Below are 10,101 nucleotides of genomic sequence, written 5' to 3'. Positions count from 1 at the left end.
ATATAAAACCAACCCAATGCTATTGGGTTAATTCCTACTCTAAAGCAACCCTATAGGACAGTAAAATCACCCTCTTTGGATTTCCAAGACTATAAGTCTTTGTGGAACCAGAAAGCCTCACTTTTCTCCCATACAGCAGCGGTTGGGTTAGAAATGCTAATCCTTTAGCTAGCAGCCCAGTACATAACCCACTAAGGCGCCAGGGACTGGGTACCTTGTCATAACATACAGGAAATATTAGTATTTATTACCATTGAATAGGCCTTGCATTAGGCTCCAAACACCCTGTGTTAGTTATGCAGGTATGTATAGTAGATGCTGTCCTTGCAAACCCTTTTCTACAATGGAAACATAATGTCAGCTCTTCCCCACCCCCACCCCCCACCCCCAGCTCAACTTTGTCCATTGAAAAAGTATACCTTCATCCAGTAGGGTCACATTTTTACTAACTGCAGAAAACAGCAAGAATGAGCATGGATGAGCAGACAGGATGGAGCAGTGCAAGAGCTAATGTCACTGTAGCCTAAGATAGCAGTAGGGTACCCTTGTCAATGGCTAATTACGTTCATCTCCCCTTTTCTTTCCTCTGTGTGTCATTCTGAGTCTGGCAGAAGCATCTTGTAATGGTCACACCCTCCAGGTTATAGCATCTTGAGGTCAAGATAAAAGGCTGTATAACACCCTGCTTCAGGTTTAGAGCAGGCATAGTTTTTCAAATAGTTCCTGTATATTGATCTCATTTGAAACTTGAAAGCTGTCCAGTGTCTTGGACTTAATTTTCCCTACTCTATAGTTGGTGAAAGCAAGGCCCAGGAAAGTTTTGTCTTACAATACTAAAGGGAAGTTCAAATGATTAAAATGACCTTCTCTGGGAGAAATATTTACTAATATTTACTTAGAGGGCTTCAAATTATTATTATTTTTAGAGGACACGATAGAAGCGTTCACATTAACATGTGGCAAGATAACAATTCAATGTTAGAAGACAGGTGTAGAAAAAAATACACATTTGGTATTCCATCTTAGTTTGGAATTCTGTTATTGGTTGCTATCCTTATATAAGAATGATTATCATTTCATTTAATGCCAGATAATACTAATTTATCTGTTTAACAAGGATAAGCTGATTATAAGGTACGAAATAATAAAATTCTGGTAAAGCATTTAAATCTTCATCATCATATTGCATTGCTAGTCATTCAAAGTACACAATGTACCAGACTGTTGACTTGCAAGGGAAAGTGGGAACACTGTTTTTTGAGAGAAGAATGAAATACAAATGCATGGAGTTGGATTAATTAACACATGACTGTTCTCCATAATCAAACTAAGTAGTCACCAGATTTCAATTTTTTGTGGGAAATTACTTACATTTATGTTCTTATGTGGGTAAAATTTACATATAAATGGACTATAGCTAAGCATTAATAATACAGCTAACCCTTGATAACCAAGTTTTAAAAATTTATTCTAGCATTGTTTACCATTTCAACCTTTTTTTCATATATAGTTCAGGGACATCAATTCCGTTCACCATGTTATGCAACAATCACCATTATCATTTCTAATTTTTTGATCACCTGTAACAAAAACACTGTACTCTTTAAACAATACTACTCATTCCCTCCGATCCCCTGGTAACCACTAAGAAATTTTATTCTCATATGGATTTGCCAATTTGGGGTATCTCATAAAAGTGGGATTATACAACATTGGCCTTTTGGGTCTGAGTGTCTTCACTTGGCACAATGTTTTCAAAAGTCATCCATGTTGCCTGTATCTTAACGTCCTGTCTCCTGTATGCACCACATTTTGTTTTTCCACTCATCTGTTGAGGGGCAATTGGGTTGTTTTCACCCTTTGGCTACTGTTAGCAGTGCTACAGTTAACGCCAGTGTACAGAATACCTGTTTGAATCTCTGTTCAAACTCTTGGGGTGTATGCCTGGATCATACCATAATTCGGGTTGGCTTTTTCAGGGACTACTGATCTTTACCCTATCATTTTACCACCCCAGCAACAATGGATAAGGGGAGAAAGAATCTTTTTGTGAAAATTTGAAAGAAACTCATCATTGAACAGAGTCAAATGGATGCGATTACATTTATAAAGCTGGAAAGAAGATAAAAGACACGCAGCAAGAAATAGCTGTTTTAAGTCAGCGTGACAGTCCATATGTTACAAAAGAAATACTAGGGGTGCTATTGAAAGGAAATACGTGTGTTATATTGCTAAGAGTTTATGTAAGACATAAGCTATTTTCATTATAGCCATTTTTCTTTGGAAAGGCAATGTTTTAAATCTGGATTTGGCAGCCTTTGGCCTCGAGGCAGAATCCAGCCCAGTTAGTGCCAAAAAGCCTGTAGTTAGATTTAGCAGCTGTATCCTGAATCCATTGCCGAGCCCAGCTGCACCCGTTCTCTAGGCCTGCACTTCTACTTTGAATGGAAGAGAAAGAAGCTCAGCTGATCCCAAGCACATCCTCTTGTCAGCGAAGAGCCATATACTTCCTAATAGGGGCCAAGCGACCCTGCCCCCAAATTTAAGCGCTTGCCATTGTATTATGATTGGAGTTTTCTCCTGTAAACTGAACTCCTTCAGATAGGGATTTTGCTTAGTCAACTCTAACTCAGTACTTATCTGTGACTAATGGATTATGCAGAACAAAAAAGGGACCAGGCCCACATCTATTAGGGTAGAACTGTGTTCCGTAGGGTTTCCAGTGACTATAATATAATGGAAACAGACCACCAGGTGCCTTTCTTCGGAAGCATCATCTCTGAGTGGGCATCGAAATTCAGAGACTCGAGGGCATCATGTAGGCAGTTGACAACTATGTTATGCAAATTGTACTCAGAATCAGTAGGGCAGATGTGTATTGGCTCTTCAGAAAGTTTTAACCTTGCTATTTCCTATTGGTCTTTCATAGTTAAAGCAATTATGTAGCATGGGAAATCAGTTTTCTCTTCCATGTTCTTTCATCCTCTATGGAACGAAGTTGTTTTGTGCTTGTGTGTGTTGTGTGTTTAATAGAAATAGTAGCTTCTAAGGAAAATTGTGTCATAACATCATGGTGCATACAGGCCCCCGGTGAATCCAGACCTTCAGTCCAAGATTAAATCTAGGGAGACTAATGCAATCAAGGATGGGTATTTCCTGCCTTGTGCCTGGGTTTCCTTTCTAGTAGTTGCCAAAGCTGACCCAACCCTGTCCTCACTCGCTTGTAGGCAAGCCAGAGAAATGTTCTTACTGGGCTACACGCACCTCTCAAAGAGTTCTTTCATGAAGCAGCATATTCCGCTCTTCCTGCAAAACCTTCTTCTCAGTCAACCCGTGCGCCTTTCCCCCATCCCTGCCCTAATTCCTTTCTTGTCTCCACCCACGAATTTGTACTCGATGTAATGAAATGCTGCCCCTGCGCCATGTCTTTTGACCCAGTGACCCTTAAAGGAGTCTTTAGGAAGCATATAGCTATTCGAAGACAGATATTTTACTCTGCCTTCCTCACCACCACCCCTCAAATCTCCAAAATCTTTTACATCAATAGTTGAGACACTTTCAGGTGGACCTCAAACCGACTTAAGGTTCTACTCCGAAATTGTCAACCCGATATATGTACTTCTCTGGGCAACCAGAAATTCCCAGATGGTCCAGAAAGCCCTCCAGGAATTGGCTCCTGGATTGGCCGAGGCTCTAGATAATTTCTTACTTGTGCTGTAAGCCCCAGGGAATGTCTTGGACTTAGTACTTGGAAGCTCCTACCAGCTGTTGTAAGGCTTAAAAGTCGGCTGTGTATATAGGGTAGGGAGGAGTGACTTGGACTTGAGCCTAGGCTGAACTTTTCTTGGAGCTGGAAAGTCGTCAGGGATCAATTCTGTCACTGAGAAAAATAAAAATTTCTGAGGGGCCCGAATCTTTGGTGAATCCTAGTCTGGGAATTGAACAGGAAATCTTAGGAAACACAGATAAGAGTTACCAGTAGAAAGCGTTTTCTTTGGTTCCCTGTGGCCCCTCTTTGGGACATATATGTGTCTATCCTCAGGAACATACAAGCAGAAGAGTAGCCATGATGCCAAACCTCAAGATATCTCAAAGGGCGCTTCATTCATGTCCTTTGTCTAGGTCCCAAATGCGCAGAAGTGAGTGGGAAGGGCAGACCTTTAAAGGATGCACACAAACCTTTATTATGCTCTGTGTTTGCGAGCTGAGTCTGCTTGAGTCGCTGCTGCTGTGGAGATTGGGGATTTGGGTCGACTACTCACAAACCCTCAAAGCTCTTGCTCTTTAACCCAAGAGAAACGCGAGCTACCTAACTAAGCCCTTTGCGCTTATGATGGGTGAAAAAAATAGTTGGAGTGACCTAGGAATCGAACCCTGACCCAATAAAGAATTATTTACTTTGAAAAACAATCATTTTAACAGTTGTGGACATAATTCACATATCAGACAATTTAATAGTTTCAACATATTAAAAAGAGTTGTACAATAATCACCATAATGAATTGTAGAACTTTTCTTTCTTGTTCTTGTTCTCATTATTAGCTCCCCATCCAATCCCCCAACCTCCCTTGCCATGACCTTAAGAAACTAGTAATCTAGCTACTGTCTCCCTAGATTTACCTACCCTGGCTTTCATATACAGAAAAACATACAAAAGTAAAACTCAACACCAATAACTGAGAAAAGTCTTCATTGAAAAGCAATCCTAAAATAATACAAACTAGAACAAATTTTAAAAGGGTCGAAATGGAGAATGAATGATACAGTGTTAAATTTCAACCTAACTGCATCTGCATATGTCCACCTTTTGAATGCGCTCTGTTAGCAAAGCTGTTTATATCCCTAGTCAATCCAAGTGGGGAACCTGAAAATAGAATTTGGGCTTTTCATTGTCATCCATAGCCTTCTGAAACCTGGGTGCTCAGAATTTTAGCTCTAATACAGTTTTCTCATCCAGTCTTGGATTTTATTATTTTCAATCCTTGGATCACACAGGAGGGTGTGCATCTTCTGTGTGGACTTAGATGGCACCTCACTTAGTTGGCTGTGTCTTAAGACAAACCCTTAAGATCCCAGATGATATTTTTCATGATAACCAGACACCATATGATTTCTTCACACTTTGCTTTAGCACCCGTATCATACTTCAGTGATCTCTTCAGTATTGAATATGGTCATGAAGAATGACTTACTTTTGACCGCAAATAGTTGTCTGGTGAGGAGACTAGCTAATACACACATAGGACAAGGAGATCGGGATCTTCATTTAGCATTGGCTGAGTTTCTCAAGATGTGCCGGGCACTGTGCTAGGAGCAGAGTTTACAAGAGGAATGAGGTGTGGCCCCATGCACTGATGGAATTTACATTCTAGCCTGCGAGATAGGCTTGCAAGCAATAATTATGAGGTAATGTGATGTATGCTTTAATATCAGTATGTACCAGATGCCAGGGAGTCCAGGGATTTGTTCTCCCTGTGGGGGTGAAAGAAAGGTCAGAGGAACTTGCCTTGTAAGTTGATTTTGAAAGCTAAGGGAAATTTTGCAGTACGCACATTTCAGATAAGACTCTGGGAAGAGAGAATGAGAGAAAGCATGTGGTCCCTGATGTGCCTGGCAGCCTTGGGCAATGGAATTAGCAGGGATACTAAGAGTGGCCCCTGGAATATGAGTAGGGAGGAGAGAACAGGCGTGAGGCTGGCGAGCAGACGGAATGTGAGGGTTATCCTGAGCACGGACGGTTTCCTGGCAATGATGGAGCCTCTGGCAGACTGCAACAGGAGAATTGCAGGGTGGTGTTTTAGGTGGGGGGTCGGGGGATGGAAACCAGTATAGAGCACTGATTGGTAAGGATTTACTTAGGGCAAGGAGATCTGTTAGGAAATCACTAGATCCATGTAGATGAAAGAGAGCCAAATCTGGGGAAGGAAGAGATGGGAATAAAGTAGCCTGAGGTATAGACTCAAGTCACAAATTTGGTCTTATCACATTTGTCAGCTGAAAAATCACAACACAAGGGTTTACATATTCAATCTACCTCTCTAACCTCCTCTTCTATACTATGCCTCATACACTAAGGCAACGGTTCTCAAACTTCCTAATGCCGCGACCCTTTCATACAGCTCCTCATGTTGTGGTGACTCCCCCAACCATCAAATTATTTTCATTGTTACATCATCACTGTAATTCTGCTACTGTGATGAATCAGACAACCCCTGTGAAAGGGTCATTCGACCCCCAAGGGGGTTGTGACTCACAGGTTGAGAACTGCTGCACTAAGGTTTCCATAGAGGCATTAAAAACAAAAATATCTAAATATAGGCATGTGCATATGTAAATATATTTATATAGAATGGTGGGAAAATAGATCTATGTGCATATATTTAAACGTTTAGTATTAAGGTAGCAGATGGACATTGGGCCTCCACTCAAGTACTCCCTCAATGCAAGAACATTTTGTTCTATTAAACTGGCATTCTATGATGCTACAGGATCGCTGAAGACAAATCGGTGCGTAAGCAAATGTGGTGAAGAAAGCTGACGGTACCCTAACTATCAAAAGATATAGCATCTGGAGTCTTAAAGGCTTGAAGGTAAACAAGCGGCCATTTAGCTTACCAGAAACAAAGCCCACATGGAAGAAACACACCAACCTGTGTGATCACCAGGTGTCGATGGGATCAGGTATTGGGCAGCAAACAACAAAAAAATCATATCATTCTGAATAAGGGGGAGTGTGAAGTGGAGACTCAACGCCAATCTGTAGGCAACTGGACATCCCCTTACAGAAGAGTCCTGGGGAAGAGATGAGCCAATCAAGGTGCAGGGTAGCAACGATGAAACACAACTTTCCTCTAGTTCTTTAATGCTTCCCCCGCCACTATCATGACCCCAATTCTACCCTACAAATCTGGCTAAACCAGAGGATGTAAATTGATACTGGAAACACAGGGAATCCAGGACAGATAACCCCCTCAGGAAACAATGAGAGTAGTGATACCAGGAGGGGAAGGGGAAGGTAGGTGGAGAAAGGAGAAATTGACCACAAGAATCTACATATATACCCCCTCTCTGGGAGACAGACAACAGAAAAGTGGGTGAAAGTATACGTCGGACAGTGTATGACATGACAAGATAATGATAATTTATAAATTATCAAGGGGGAGGCGAGGAGGGAGGGGAAAAATGAAAAGCTGATACCAAGGGCTCAAGTAGAAAGCAAATGTTTTGAGAATGATGGCAACAAATGTGCAAATGTTCTTGACACAATGGATGGATGTGTGGATGGTGATGAGTTGTACAAACCCCCAATAAAATGATTTTTAAAAGAAAACAAAACAAACAAAAAAGAAACCACAAAGATAGCTATCATCTTGGACAAAGAATTCAGGTTCTGATAAGCTTGTTTATTTGCTACTCGGAAATACATATAGTTTCAGTCCCAGTCACTCAAAACTTCTTGGTGATTCCTGATCAAATCATATTCATTTACATTGCCTTTTAATCCTCATGAGCTAATGCCATCACAGACAATACCTTCTCCACAGCCTCCTCCATCTAAGTATGTCATTCTCCAGAGACTGGCCCCTCCTACCAATGTAGAAAGTACTTGAGATGAAGTCTCCTCATCCTTGCTTCTAAGAAAAATTCTGGCTGTACTTCTTCCCCAAACAGAGGTGATTGTTCTTTTGACAAGGAAGAAACCTCTCTACTAGATGGATTGGCACAGTGGCACAGCCGTGAGTTCAAACACACCAATACTTGTGAGGATGGCACAGGACACGGTTGCTATGGGTCAGAACCAACTTAGCAGCCCCTCACAAGGGCCATGATGACAGCCTCCCGCTAGGGAACTGATTTATTCTGCGCGGTACAACTCCTCCCTCTTCTCTAGAGATCTTTGCCTGCTTCCTCTCTCATTTTCCTCAGGAAGGGATATTCTGGCTCACTGTCTCCCACTCTGCCTCTCTCCTCAGCACATCTCACATGATTTCATCCTGATTTATTTACGAGTCTTGGCTCTCCCACAGCAGCTTCTCTTAGGAGAGGGAGACATTGATTCTATTTTCACCCAGCAGAGCCTTGGGTGTATGGAAAAGTTTAAGTAGAACTGACAGGATGTGATTTTTGGTGATGATTGTGAGGGGGTAGTGGGAGTAGAAAATTCCTTTTTACTTTGGATAACTGAGCAGTCTAAAAGAATCTCATTTTTTCTAAATAGGTTTGGCTGGTTTCCACTCTTGGACCACTCTAAACCTTCCTTGACAAACCAGCTAGGATGGTATTTTACAAAGGGAGTGAAGTTGCCTTTCTCCCCAGTCTAAGGTTTCTCCATGACTCCTGCTCACATGAGTCGGCCCTTGCCTACTTATTCAGCCCTGGCTTCCACCGTATTTGCCCGCACCCTTCCCCCTTGACAATGCAATGGCTTTGGCTCACGTCTGTCTACTCTCGTATTTTTGCCCCTGCTCTTGGCTCCATTTGGAACCTTCTTGTTCTCTTTCTTTGCCTGCCTCCTACGTGTGGTGGCTACTTTGGACTCAACTGTTACATTTGTCTTTTTTAAGCATATCAGTAAGTAAGTACAGTATGCATGTCCTACGATGGCCTCCAAAGCAAACCTCTCTTTTTTACACATTCATAGAAGTGGCCCTTTTATTATATTTTTCTAATGCATATCTGTTTTCTTTCACTTTCCCCAACAGTTTTATTGGCATTAATTCCGATATCATACAACTCAATAGTCCCAATCACTTTGAGAAGAGTTGTAAAATCATCGCCAATATCCATTGTGGAACATTTCCTTCATTCTTGTCCTCATTGTTATTAGCTCCGCATTTCTCCCCAACCTCCCTTACCATGCCCCCAAGGAACCATTACTCCAATTACTGTTCCTATAAAAAACAAAAAGCAAACTCAGTGCCATCGAATTGATGCCAATTCTTAGTAAGCCTCTAGGACCGGGTAGACCTATGCCTGTGGGTTTCTGAAACTGTAACTCCTTATGAGAGTATAAAGCCCCCTCTATCTCCCAAGGAGAGGCCGGCGATTTCAAACTGCTGACCCTGTGGATTACAGTCCAATGCATCATCACTAAGCCACCAGGGCTCGGTAGACTTACGTAGACTGGATTTCATATACAGGAAAAACATACACACATAAACTAAAACAATAACAACGTATACCAGAGAAAAACATCAATTGAAAAGAAAGTAGAACATAATAGAAACTAGAACAAATTTAAAATGGGTTATTAAGGAGATCGAATGATGAATTGCTGAAGTAAAACCTAACTGCAGCTGCAATAATCCACTTTCCAATACATTCTGCATCATAGCAAGGATATTCACATCCCTCGTGTATGGACAGAGGGACTTCAAGGGGGCATAACCTACATCTGTTTCCCCTGTAAGGAGTGGCACTTTTATAAAAATGAAATCATTTTATTGGGGGCTCGTACAGCTCTCATCACAATCCATCCATCCATTGTGTCAAGCACACTGTACATTTGTTGCCATCATCATTTTCAAAACATTTTCTTTCTACTTGAGCCCTTGGTATTGGTTCCTCATTTTTCCCCTCCCTCATGAATCCTTGATAATTTAGAAATTATTTTTCATGTCTTACACAGACCTATGTCTCCCTTCACCCACTTTTCTGTTGTTCGTCCCCCAGGGAGGGGGTTAGATGTAGATCATTGTGATCAGTTTCTTCTTTCTCCCCCTACCTTCCCCTTTCCCTCCTGGAATCACTACTCTCATTGGTCCTGAGGAGATTATCTGTCCTGGAATCCCTGTGTTTCCAGATCTTATCTGTACCCGTGTGCATGCTCTGGTCTAGCCGGATTTGTAAGGTAGAATTGGGGTCATAATAGTGGGGGAGGGGAGGAAGCATTAAAGAATTATTCTAGAGGAAAGTTGTATGTTTCATCAGAGCTACACTGCACCACTACACTACACTCTGCCTGGTTCCTCTCTTCCTTGTGACCTTTCTGTAAGGGGGATGTCCAGTTGTCTACAGATGGGCTTTGGGTCTCCACTCTGCACTCCCCCTTATTCCCATTGATATGATTTTTTTGTTGGAGTGTTTGATGTCTGATACCTG

Source organism: Tenrec ecaudatus, chromosome X (assembly GCF_050624435.1).
Source record: "Tenrec ecaudatus isolate mTenEca1 chromosome X, mTenEca1.hap1, whole genome shotgun sequence".
Lineage (NCBI taxonomy): Eukaryota > Metazoa > Chordata > Mammalia > Afrosoricida > Tenrecidae > Tenrec > Tenrec ecaudatus.
This window is presented reverse-complemented; position numbering follows the sequence as displayed.